Raw genomic sequence first — 12657 nt, 5'->3', positions numbered from 1 at the left:
CAGTTGCCTTTTGTATGCTCAGATGAAAAGCTGCTTTCCAAGCTCCTGTTTGCAGTTCCTTTTCTCTTCTAAAACATGTATTCTTTAAATTACCTGGAAGAGTTACAAATTACTCTACCAACTCTTTCGGCATGCAAGAATATGTGACTAAGGAGATTATAAATATATTTTCTTACAGCTGAGTAGTTCAAGCCCAACATTTAAGTGTTGGTATAAAAATATGCGAAACCAAATTGTATGACAGAGCTTGCTTTGTCAAAACACAAATGTCTCATAAAATATGCTGTCTAGCATTGTAAGTAGTAGGTGATGTTTTTCAGATAAACTTTTCCAGTGAGAAATACCTATTAAATTTAACCAGAAGTACTCAAAATCTAGATTTGAAATACTGATTTTTAGATTTGAAATGGCAACAGTTCTGAGGTTTATCTATATTTCTTTAAAAATCAGCTCCAAAATAATGAAAAAATTTCACTTATGCACATTTTTTTTAGCCCTTCATAACTTCTTAAAATTACTGTTTTAGTTGGAAACTGCCCCAAAACCACTCGTATTCATCCAGTTCCCCCACCTGCCTTCCTTCCCTCCGATCCTTCTCATCAGTCCACAAACCGACGTATCAACAATTTGTTTGATTCTAATCCAAACAGCCTACATCTATAAAACATATCAGTAGCTTTCTTTTATTTTAAGTCTCCCCAGTACCTGTCATCTTTTTGCAGCTAGTATGAGGAGCAGGGGAGTTAAATTTACTGGAAGAGAAAGCACTCTACCATTCATACCTGACCACCTAAACACACGAGCAACATCACTGCGTTACAGGTAGACCAAGATAGGATGCAGAGGTGAAACGGCTTAACGGTGCATGCAAAGATGGGATGATTGTAAGGGGAAGATGTGTCAAAGACACAACATATCTCTTGACAAGCACTATGCAGCAACCTGAAGGACTGGGAGATAGTTACATCCCCCTCTCCCTACCCGGATGGAGACCCAGGTCTCCAGAAGAGGAGCTGTCAGCAGGGAATCTGCTGGAGGAGGACAAAAGCACCTTCACACAGGGATGCTTTCCCCCGGGACTCTTGGGCACCAAGGCTGAAGCATATGGGGATGCAGCGTCATGGGAAGCAAAGGCTGCTCTGATACAGCATGCTTGGAAGGGGGGAACCTGATCTGCAGGAACTCATGCTCATTTCTACCCATTTATCTCCCTGCCTTTCTCTAATTACAGTTCCTCTGTTCAGAACTATTGCCTCTCAGTCCTTCAGAAGCAGTTCTGATGATTTCAGAGAAATGAAAGCAACCGATACAAAATCTGGATATTTAGTCCAAGTAAAGGAAAAAGTATTAGGCTGCATTGCATCAAACTATGATCAGCTCTACGCCTCTAGGAAAGACTGCACAAATAACCAAAAGACCTGTGAGTACAAATTTTTGAACTCCAGTAGGCTATAAAGTATTTAATTTGTTTGAACATGTAGAGGTTTTGATCATCTCTTGTTTTATCAAACCAAGATGCAAAGCCTTGGATCTATTCAGTTACACCCCGGTCATCCACAATAACATGTTTTTATTAACAGAGCAGATATCAGGTGAGATACTCCTGTTTTGCATCCGCCTCAGAAGGCTACTATGTTACATGTGGCCCTGAAAGAGAAAAAAAAAAAGCGGAGGGGGAAGAGCTTAAGCTGAGATATGGATGAGCTTTTCCCAATAACCCTTACTGTGATCTATTTACACGTCTCCTGCAGAAGCTCCTTCGATGGACAAACTGTTTTATTTACATGATGCTTGATACCTCAAGTTCCAGCCATTTACCTGAGCAACTAAGCATTTTTTAGCAGTCAAAATCAGAAGGGATCAGACCTCTTCAGGTGGATGATTCCAGACAAAAAGCATGTTAGTGATAGATTTTGTCTTGTATTCGCCAAAAGTGAGGAGCAGTTGTGGATGCTGCATTTAAAGCTGGCTGTGTTATTAATTTTCTCACTGAAACAAGTCATATTCGTACCCATCTATGACACGACCAGTGGCAAAACCTGAAAAGGATGACATGCGACTTAAATGATACTCATCCAATACAAATATTCTCTCTTCATAAAGATGGCAGACTTTTTTTTTTTTTTACAAGGCAAATGACTATGCAAATCAGGTGAACTATTGGTCATGTACTGTATTGGTTATAAGTCAGCAGCCTGCAAAGGTGCTGAGCGTCCTCCATGCCTTTCGCATTGCAGAAATATTCAGTACTTCACTGAATCAGGCCCCACAACCAATTAAGAATTACTGATCACAAGAAGATGGTCTAAAACATAACTGTCACCACATACAGCACAATTCCTCCCTTTTTACACTAAGCATTTCACCATTTACAGTAACGCCCATGAGGCTCAGCTGCAGCCAGTGTCCATTGCAAGACCACAGCTTTGCCCGTAAGTGAGAACTTCACATAATTTGTCATGACAAGGAGGAAACGGAAGCAGATGACCATGTTTCTGATCCCTTCTGCCTCCTTTCAAAAATAAGAGAGAAAGCGTGTAAGGTTTTATCCTGTCTGAATTCAGCAAAGTACAAAATGGCCCCAGCTGGTGGAAAGCCATCGTATGACATCCCAGGGATGCCAAGGGTGAGAACAGCACAGACCCAATTGATACTTTCCATCTCTGGAAGATTCATGGAGGCCATGACTAGGGCCAGGGTACCATACTGCCTAAGAAGGTGATGCCGTTGTTTGGTTTTCCCCCCAGCCCAAGGACCTCCAGGAACAAAATCCTGACTACAGGTAAAATAGCAGCAAACAAGACAAGTCTCCAAAGGAACCCTTCCTATTTCATTAAAATATTGTTCATTCTGGCAAGTCTATGTTTTCCACGTGACACAACCCTACCTTGGCAGAAAGCTTCCAGCCAGCTCAAATCTATAACACACTGCCTCTGAAGCAAAAAACAAGTCAGATATTTCTCATCAGATGACAACCTGAACGCATGCGTAGCTCATCTCTGCTGGCTATTCAAGACCCGTCTTCACTCATCTGACTTGTCTATTCAAGAACTACAGCAGCAGGTTACACTCTAGCCATGAGCTCGTTCTGATGTTTAAATCCAGTTAAAATGAATTATTAAACTGCTGAAACAAAATTAAAGTTATACAGCAATATTTCTTGCTGGTCCTACAGGCTGCACTCTGTCTTACATTACACAAGCCCATAAAATATTTAAAGTGACCATGTCTACACAATTACACATAATTCAGTTGAGAGGAATATGCTGCTAAACAAAATAAATCATGCTGGAATTTTTGTCTGTGCAGGACTAATATTAAACATAATTAAAATACTTTTTTTCCCCCCTAAAAGAAATTACTAGGCTAACTGCATTTGAACAAAAGTAGTTGTTCAACATAGTTGTTTCATAGCCACCCTACACAGACTGCAAACATAGGGGCAAGATATCGAGTAAGCGCTTGGACATTTAGAAGTACATCTTGCTTGAAATCCAAAACACCTAAGCTGGGCCACGCAAGCACACCTGTGTGCACCTTCAAAACTAAAGCAGTCTGAAGCCTCTGCATGGAAGTCCTCTGAGGAGCTCAATCCAGACAAAGTATTCAGAAACACGGATAGCTTTGATTTCACTGTAAACCACATCAAACAGGCATATTGACTTAAAAACATGGAAAGTTGACAGCAACGTTTCAAAGATTTCTGGTTTTTTTATGTGACAACAAAGAGCAGGTGATCAGGTTTCTCTTCCTCAACATCCCCTACTTTCTAGGGCAGTGCCTTCTCCATCACACTAAGGATGAGATCGAAATGTGGCCAATATGACACACTTAACACGTGATGACTGCAGGATATGCACAATTATCGTGGATCAGCTGATGACCAGAGCAGTTGCCAATGAAAGCAACTCAAATTCTCTGTGTGATCTTAGTTTTATCCTCCAGTTCACAGTCTTTGCAAGATCAAGCCTGGAGGCTATATTTTGTGTACAACCAGCCAAGAAACACAAGTCAAACCGTATGCTATTTCATAAGCAGAGTATTATGCAAATTCAGAAGGCAATACCAGTTATTTCAACTCCCACTAAGAGCGCATGAACATACACAAAAGACAGCTGTTCCAAGAGATCGTTTGAGAGAGTGATTCAAATTACTACCGAAATGCTAGAGCTAAGATTTTTTTCAATTATTTTCTCAGCCTTTATTCCTTAGGTGTATACTCGTAGTATAAAACTTGTATTCCATAGAGTTTCCATTATTCTACCTTTAGTAGAAAGGTTCTGTTCTCTCAGCAGACTCATAAAGCCTCCTATACTGTACCAAAACACAAGGTAAATTTTCTATTAATACAGAAATTGAAGCATCGTTGTAACATCTATTCTAAATCCCGTGGTTTTCTATTGCCTTTCTCCTTTGGCCCATCCCAGAGCACATCACCTATGCTATATGCACGGATGTGTAAGAACAGCTAGGAAGTGAAACAGAGATTAGTGAAAAGACTCACCCAAACTGCACACACACCCATCACTATCACACGTACTCTCAGCAATCCTTTATCTACTTCAAACCGCAGTGCCACCCTTCAATTACAAATTGAGAGAATAAGGTAACTTCTCATTTATTCCAACAGTACAAGATCTCTGGTCTCCAGCAAGCTCTGCCAGATTTGGAATTAATTTCTCTGGGACAATTTGTTAAGGAGTCCTGGCCGCCAGGCTCCTCCCAAAGAGTCCAAGGTGCAAACCCAGAGGATCTGAAAGTCAGCATATGCTGTTGTGTAATCTGGAAAGATGAGCTCCTGGGGCAGCAATGACACAAACCATTTAGCCCATCGCAGGCGAACATCAACACTTCGAGTGCCACCTGCAAAACACTTGATAGTTTGAACAGAGAATGGTTCGCAGGTGTTACCTGGTCTCTGCATGAAACACGGCTTGGCAAGCGTGTGCAAGCTGACACCTCCAGATGGCTTTGTAGCAGCCAAAAAACGCAGAAGACAAAGGTCCACTCGGAGAAAAATAGCATCCAGCCTTTCTGCATGCGGAGGAAAGAAATCCTGAGGTGATGGAGCTCCTGAACTCCAACAGGACACCAACTTTTCAACTAAAAAACCAGCACTGCAGACCACAGGAAACAATCTTGGTCCTTTCGGCTGACCCCTCACCTCGCGACATCTTATTCATCACTCGATTGTATTTCGGTGACTTCCAGACACCCCAAGGAAGCAGCAGAAGGCTCACCTAGAGCTGCCCCAAAAGCTAGCAGACTCCAGGCTCCACACGAGCCAACTAACCAGTCTCCTCAAAGCCTCAGCAACACTTTGTGCCCTCCCATCATGGGTACAAAGACCAAAGGCAGCCAAGGGGTTTCAGCAGCATCTTTGCTAATTGCTCTCGTAATTCTTTACATAGGTTAAATCAAGAGCAAGACAGCAAAACCCACTGCCCTGTAGGTCAAGGAAGAGCTGTGTGTTCTGGATATTTCTACATCTTTGCCCTGCCTTTTGGCTTCCCGGATGTTTTAAATAACCTCAGGATTTTCTGCTGTATTACGTTAAAGGAAGTATTTTCCTTTCCATTCAGATTCTTTTGTGTTTAGGAATACTATCATCAGTCACATTGATTTTTCATGAACTAGACTGAGGAAACGAAAGACATGTTATTCCTTACACACAACTTTTCCAAATGGCTGCTTTGCCCAGGGTATGATGTGGTAGATCCTGTGCTGCCCTTGCTGCCGACCGATACAAATGCATGCTGCAATCTCTTATTCCATTCTTTGCTTGCACAAAAAGGGACAGCTTCTGCACCCTGGGTCTGCTGGAAATGCAGGTGGCTGCAGTGCTCCAGCACCTACCGTATAGAAAGCCACAGCAGTAAAAATAAGTTGACCAAACAGAATTTATATACGCTGTGACCAATACTGTACTTGGTATAGTGTTATTAACGCTGTTTCAAAAACAACTTCCTTGTGCTCCAAGCTAGGATTGTTTCTGTAGATGATGTCCACGAGAATTTGAGATTTATTCCCAGCAAAAGTCCAGACAGGAGCACAATACTAAAAATTCCCTGATCTAGAGCATGAAGCCGTCTCAAAGACATGAGACATTACAGGCTGTGACTGTTAGAAAGGGGAAATCATTTCACAGTTCAGCATGACTCCAGCTGTTTAGCAAACAAGTAGTAAATAACACAAAGTAGCAAAGGCTTCATACAGGTAAGGGAGCCGCTGAAGGTGGAGCTACGGAAGAATGAGGAAAAGCATGTCTTGGACTCAGGAAAGAAACAAGAATCAAGCTGCAGTGAGTGAAGGGGGCAGGAGATGGTGTGCTAGGAGGAAACAACTGGGATTGATCAGATCAAGAACACACAGCAAGGACAAAACCAAAGCTGTGGTCAGGTGGGTCCCCACCACCCTGCCAGATGTGCAAGCCAGGGGTGGAAACAGCAAATCAGAGTAGCAACTTCTGCAGCCTTGGAGATGACCTCAGGGGCTACGTACAAATGTAGTTGAATGCAAAATGAGGTCTACTGAGAAGACATTTAAAAAAAAAAAAGAAAAGAAAATCCAACAAACACTCCTGATAGGTAGCATGGCAAATTTCCACAGGCTGAGCGCAACTGTACTTACGTTCTTTGAAAACACACTGACAATAGGACCCTTGCCTTTTCCTCTTATGAAAACACAGCTACTTTGTGTGTCATGAGAACAGGAAATAAAAAGCAAATAAAGACTGAGTTTAGTAGATCTTCACACCTGTGAACAATTCTCCCTCTCAGTGGAAGCTCCCTTACTCTGGGGGTAACTACTCGTGTAACAGCAGATTTGCAGGACTGGGTCCCAAATGATTCACAAGAAAAGGAAAAACGCAGTCCAGGGTGGAAGCGAAGCTCTTCGCACAACTTCTTTTCATCTCCTGAAGCTGCCATGATATCTATTTCACAGAGCAAGGATGGTTCAGCTGTATGTTCATAGGTAGCAGGGTAGGGGACAAGGCAAAACTTTTCAGCACAATCAGCTGTGGAGTTTGTCCTTCACTTTATTAAAACTGGAAGGATATTTATAAAATAAAGTTTCACTTCAAGCCCTGTCACATACTATATTACTCAGGCAGTGTCAAAAGTACAACAGCAAAACTCATATGAATTAAAATTATCCTTTGAACCATTTGATGACTGGCAAAACAGAAAAGGACAGGATGAGCAATGAAACCCTTTGGAACCAAACCAAGGATGACAGAATTTTCAACCCATCATCTCTTTCGAGATTATCTTCCGTTTTGAGTATTTTGGGAAGAAGCTGACATATCTGACTCTAAGGCACAGACGACTCAGCCGGTGATGGAATTCGTAGCTTACAAAACAAAAATGGTGTTTTGTTCGAAACTATTTTGCATCATCAGACAAGTCACATCTGTGACTCAAACACTAATACACTATTCAAGTATATTTGCAAGTATATCCCTACCCTCACTCTAGCCAGAGTTATGCATTCCACTTAAATGCTGGAAGTGATTTCTCAGCCATAAGAGAAGATGGAAGAAATGGAAGAGTAGGAAGAAGCAGAAGGAATAACAAGTGAATTTCAAAGAATGCCTTAAAAAAAAAAATCCACACATGATGACTTTTATTTCTGTGCACGTCTGCCCAGCAGATGCTATGACAATGAATGATCAGGCAACACTGAATAGCCTGATCAGAAGCAACTGGTCATCCCAGTAGCAACATGTCAGTAATACAGCATGATGGCTAGCAGCAGTACATTTCAACTATTTCATTCAGAGAGATACATAAACAAAAAAAATCAAACACACTCCTCAAACTCACTTAACCCTGATATAAGCAGAACAAGGAAATAAAAAGTGTTTCTTTTACACGTATTCTTGGGCTGCTCCAAGTTATACCACATGCCAGTTACTCAGAGGTAATGTGGCTGCCAGGAACCAGAGCAGAATTCATGACCAGAAGACAATTTCTAGAAATGAAAGTGAAATTGTAAATATCTCTACTCCAGAATCTGCAGATCATGTCAAATAAAAGGGGGGGGGGGGGGGGGGGGGGGAATAACAATGATTTTCCAGAAAGAAGACAAAATTCTAACTTTTCAGCTAGGAAAATTTCCTCAAATTTTACTGTTCAGGGAAGGGAATTAAGTGAATTCTTTCTTGCTACATTAGAATACTTTTTCACAGCCCTAAGACATTTTGGGTTGAATCAATTCACGCGGTCTCACATTGCTTTCTCACTGCTATCAATGTATTACCGAACAGCAACAAATTCAAGCCACCATTATTTCACTTGTTCCAGGCATTTCAGCTGTCACCTTTTCTGCTGATCAAATCATATGGATTTACCTGACTTCGGAGCATTACAGAAATCATGTAGGAGTCTTACAACTCCAAACCCTCCCCCAGGCACAGCTTAATTTCCTGAACTGCAGTAAAGAAACAAATATGCCACAGTAGGAAACATTTTCATATCAAACTGATTTGTAAGAATACTTCTGCTCATCCCACGTCCTGAAACAAAACACTTCCACTTAGGAATTGTTGCGATTTCTTTTTCAATTTTTTTTAAAACAAAAAATAGCTAACTTAAACATTATAAGTTTCAAAATAACCTCAGAATCTTTGTTTTCTACACAAAGGAATTTTGTCGTACTTCTAGCTGTGTCCTCAGCCGGCTGTAGGCTGATGGGAAGGCTTGGGTACATTAGCAACCCAAGGAGCAAGAGAAACAGATGCCGTGTGGCCTTTCTGAAGTGGGCACTGCTCGATAGCTGCATCAACCTAGACCTCAAGATCTCGTCTCTTCCTGAAAAATACTAGTTGTTAATTTAGGATAAAAAAAAAACCAGCTGAAGTGCTAGAATTTTCCACCTGATGGAAATTCTACATTCATTCAGCTCAGACACCCTCCCTGGCTTGTCAGCGCTCCTGGCTCCATCCACATGGAGCCTTTCCCCAGAGGGTGGTAGAGGAGTGATTTCTCAAACCAGCCCTCAGTATTAGCCTCAGACCGCTGTGGGCTTGCACCCGACAACCAGCTGTTGTGGAAAACATTAAAAAGTAAATTCCAGGTACGAGGCTAATCACAGAGTTACTCTTATCTGTAGACTCACTGGAGTCCCTTGAATCAGTTATATGGAAAAGGCTTTTGACTGATGAACCAAAAATTATCTCAGTTCATTGCAAAACTTACTAGTGCATAACATTTTCTTGGAGAGTTTTACAGAAATTTCTTGAACTTATTTTCATTTCATGTGTGTCACCATAAAAGGTAAATTCTAGCCATACATCTTCCAAACAAAACAAGTGGAAAAAATCCTCTATTTTATTATTTTCCTAGTTTTATTTTGCTATCTGTTTTGCAGAGTTCAAAAAGGAACATAATTAAAAATTTACTCTTCAGAACCGGGTTTTCATCTTTTTTTTCCACAGATCCAGTGGGAGGAGTAAAGGGAAGGGGGGGGCGGGAAAAAGGACTTCCCATCACATAAATAATGAAATAGATGCTCAAAGACTGAAAATTTCACATACAGCTTTTGAAGTTATTTTTTACTTCTTTATATTTTGCTGCATGCTGTACCTGCTGAGTTTTTTTCCCCTTGGTAGCTTGACAAGCTTTTCTTAAAAAAGATTTTTAAAAGGCTGAGAAGAAGGCAATACAAGAAGTTTTCACTGATCTTTTCCAAATAGAAGAAAGATTCTTCTCGTTGAGTATGCAAGCTGCAATCCTTTGAACAAAAGGCACTTGACTTGCATGATGCCAAACCTTTTCTCAGCTGAGAGCTTACACAACGCAGGCTCCGTCTACAATAACATAAGTGTAATCGGGAAGAAAAAAAAAATTTAAACCAATCTCCTTTGGCCAGGCTCACCATACAGAAATTATCTTTTTGCAATTTTGGCATGAAGAAGTGTCCTATTTTGCTGTATTATTTTCCTGTGAGAGACAATGCCCAAATCCAGGTGGATGAGGTGACAGAGCGATGCCTGCGTGTAACATGGGCAGGCAGCTCCGCCAGCCAAGGAGGCGAACAGAGCTCCCAGCGTCAGTCCGCGTCGAGCTCATTTCCTCAGAGCTTGCTGCATTATCCACAAAATGGTTGCAAAACAAAAGCAAATCTCCGGAAAACCATTCAACTGTAATCTCTATAGACATTTCCAGCATCAGCCAGCCAAAAGGCAAGAAACTCACCTTTCTCCTTAGCTTACCTTTACTCAGCTTTCCTTTCTACTTGCGCTGTTCCCCAAACTACCAAACACAGGAGCCTGTTAACCCCTTACAAACTGCTGTGCTGTCCACAACCTAACACACGACATACATTTGTAACACTTCAGACAGGTAGGTCCCGAAGCCGCCCACTGCCATCCTTCACCACGCATTTTTAAGTACGGGGGTGCTGGCCGCTGTCGCTGCGTGAGGAAGGTGCCAAGCAGACCGCAGGTCTAGACAAATTCCTAATCTTTTGGTGTGTGCTTCAGGTTTTGCACAGTCTGTGGAAGATGTGGCTAGCGCAATGTAAGGAAACCCAATCTACACAAAAGTAAGGAGTGAACCGTGGTGAAAAGGGCTCCGTGCTTCATACAGCTTGCCAAAGTCAGGAAAAATCACATAGTAAAACACTGCTGCTCCTGGTGTTCAAGCCTCCGTCCTTTTATCCATCCATACTTTTATCTTGAGTATATCTCCTGGGAAGAACTTGGGGAACCAGATGCACTGACCTCCAAATCCCTTGCTATTTTCTCTTTTAAATTTAAAACAAATTAATCACATTACAATAGCTGCAAGTGTGCCGAGATGACCTTCATCAGACAGCACTCCACAGGCCACGCTGCACCCAGAGGTACGCAGCACTAACCGTGCTCCAAGCACACCCGCAGTCTCAAAAACAGAAAAAGTGGCTTGAATCAGCAGTTCTCATGTTCAGATAAATACATTTGTGAAGCAGATTAAGTATACAATGGTACCTATAAATGCTTTCCTTTTCCTTTGCTTTCTTTAGTCAAAAAGAACACAAACCTAATTCACAAATGTGGACTCTTCGTGTATTAGCAGTCTGCCTCTGCGGTCTCCCAGTGTAAAGCACACAGAAATTAAAGGTTTGAAAACCATATCTTTCCTAAGCCAAACAGGTTCCTTTAAGTCACTAATAGCTTTGCAGAAAATTCCCCTGTGAAGTTTAAGGAGGGTGATATGTTAGAAAGCTGTTCTGAGCTAATTTATGAGTACTGCATGTGGCCAGGCTGTAGAAACATTTTCCTCATTATTAAATAGCATTACTTGAAGGTTTACAGTATGCATATGTTGATTAACTTTAATTTCAGGGCTGTTATGAAACTAGCAGGAAAGAACACAATAGACCATAGTAACTTCTTGAAAACTCCTCATATCATATCAAAAAAACATAGGGAAGTAAAGTAGGCATGTGGGATACTGAACTCCTCAGCTTACACGGCCATTCTGCTGAGGCAGCGTTCCCACCACTTCAGCAGGATCGTTCCCACCTCCTAATACAAAATGCTCGCGTCTTCTTCATACAGCAGAAAGACAGCCTCCTCTCCCAGGAAAAAAATGACAATTGGATATCCCACCCAAAAGCCTCCATGAAACCGCAGTTTCATTGAGGGTTTCAAAACAGGAACAGAGGTAACACTGTCTGACGGCGTGGTACGTGCCTACAACTTTCCAGATTATTGACACGAAGCTGCTATTCACACCGAAGCCTCCCTCCAGCACTCCAGTCTCGTGGTTTCTCAGACACCCTGCATAAATCCCAAGTAACGCTTCTCTGTAGCAGTCACAACTGTGAGCATAGCATCTTTTTTCAGCCTCTAATTTACACTACAGCATCACTTTCAAATGCCTTCCACACCTCTGGGATATATGAGAACAAGTCTGTGCTTTTTTTGCCTTTTTTTTTTTTTAATAGCAGCTATAAGACATGTTACATGCAGATAAACACACAGTCCACCCCCTCACCCCGGGAGGCCATAAGACCTGAAACACAAAGATATGAAGCATGTATTCCATTACCAATTTGTGGTGCTTGATCACTACGTTTTAAGCAAGTCCCACAAGTAAGAAGCAATAATACAACAGAAATCAACCTGGTCTCTGGCATCACTATTGTTCAGTCATTCTTTCTGTTGTATGTTGGTGTCATCACCATCATGATGAAAGCTTTGAGCTCAGTTTATCATCTGGATGACTGAATAGCCACACAGGGAGAGATTAACATGCATTTGAAATGTAACAGCAAATGCAATTTCAAATTGCAGGCCTACATCTTTTGCCTGTCTTTCAATAAGCTTATTGAACAGTTCGAAAGTGCGTTTTAGTTTCCACTTATTGCCATAGCCACATGTCTACCCCTTGTGGCACACACACCCTCAGAGGGCAAAAGATCAACTCCTACCGTAAGAGCTTGATCCTATTTGCACTTCAGCATACTTTCTAAACCTTTGATAAGAACACGCAGAACTCGGAAGAACATCAGGATTTGCTGATTCACTCTGACACGCACCACTGCAAACCAGTGAGTGTTTTACTGAACCCTTTTCAGCTTTTCAAATTGGTTATTCACCTGAGCAAGTTCAGTCTTGGCAAACACCAGACACCACCTCTGCAGCCATTCACCTTGGAGGCACGTGTC

At 41.7% G+C, this 12657-nt stretch overlaps 1 protein-coding gene across 3 annotated transcripts in view; it reads right to left on the bottom strand.

Annotated features, from left to right (window-relative positions):
• Positions 1-12657, bottom strand: part of FGF13 (fibroblast growth factor 13) — a 256442-nt gene that overhangs the window by 190150 nt on the left and 53635 nt on the right. The window lies entirely within an intron of this gene.

Source organism: Opisthocomus hoazin, chromosome 14, assembly GCF_030867145.1.
Source record: "Opisthocomus hoazin isolate bOpiHoa1 chromosome 14, bOpiHoa1.hap1, whole genome shotgun sequence".
Taxonomy (NCBI): Eukaryota; Metazoa; Chordata; class Aves; order Opisthocomiformes; family Opisthocomidae; genus Opisthocomus; species Opisthocomus hoazin.
The sequence above is the reverse complement of the archived record's forward strand: the minus strand, read 5'-3'. Positions and strand labels throughout refer to the sequence as shown.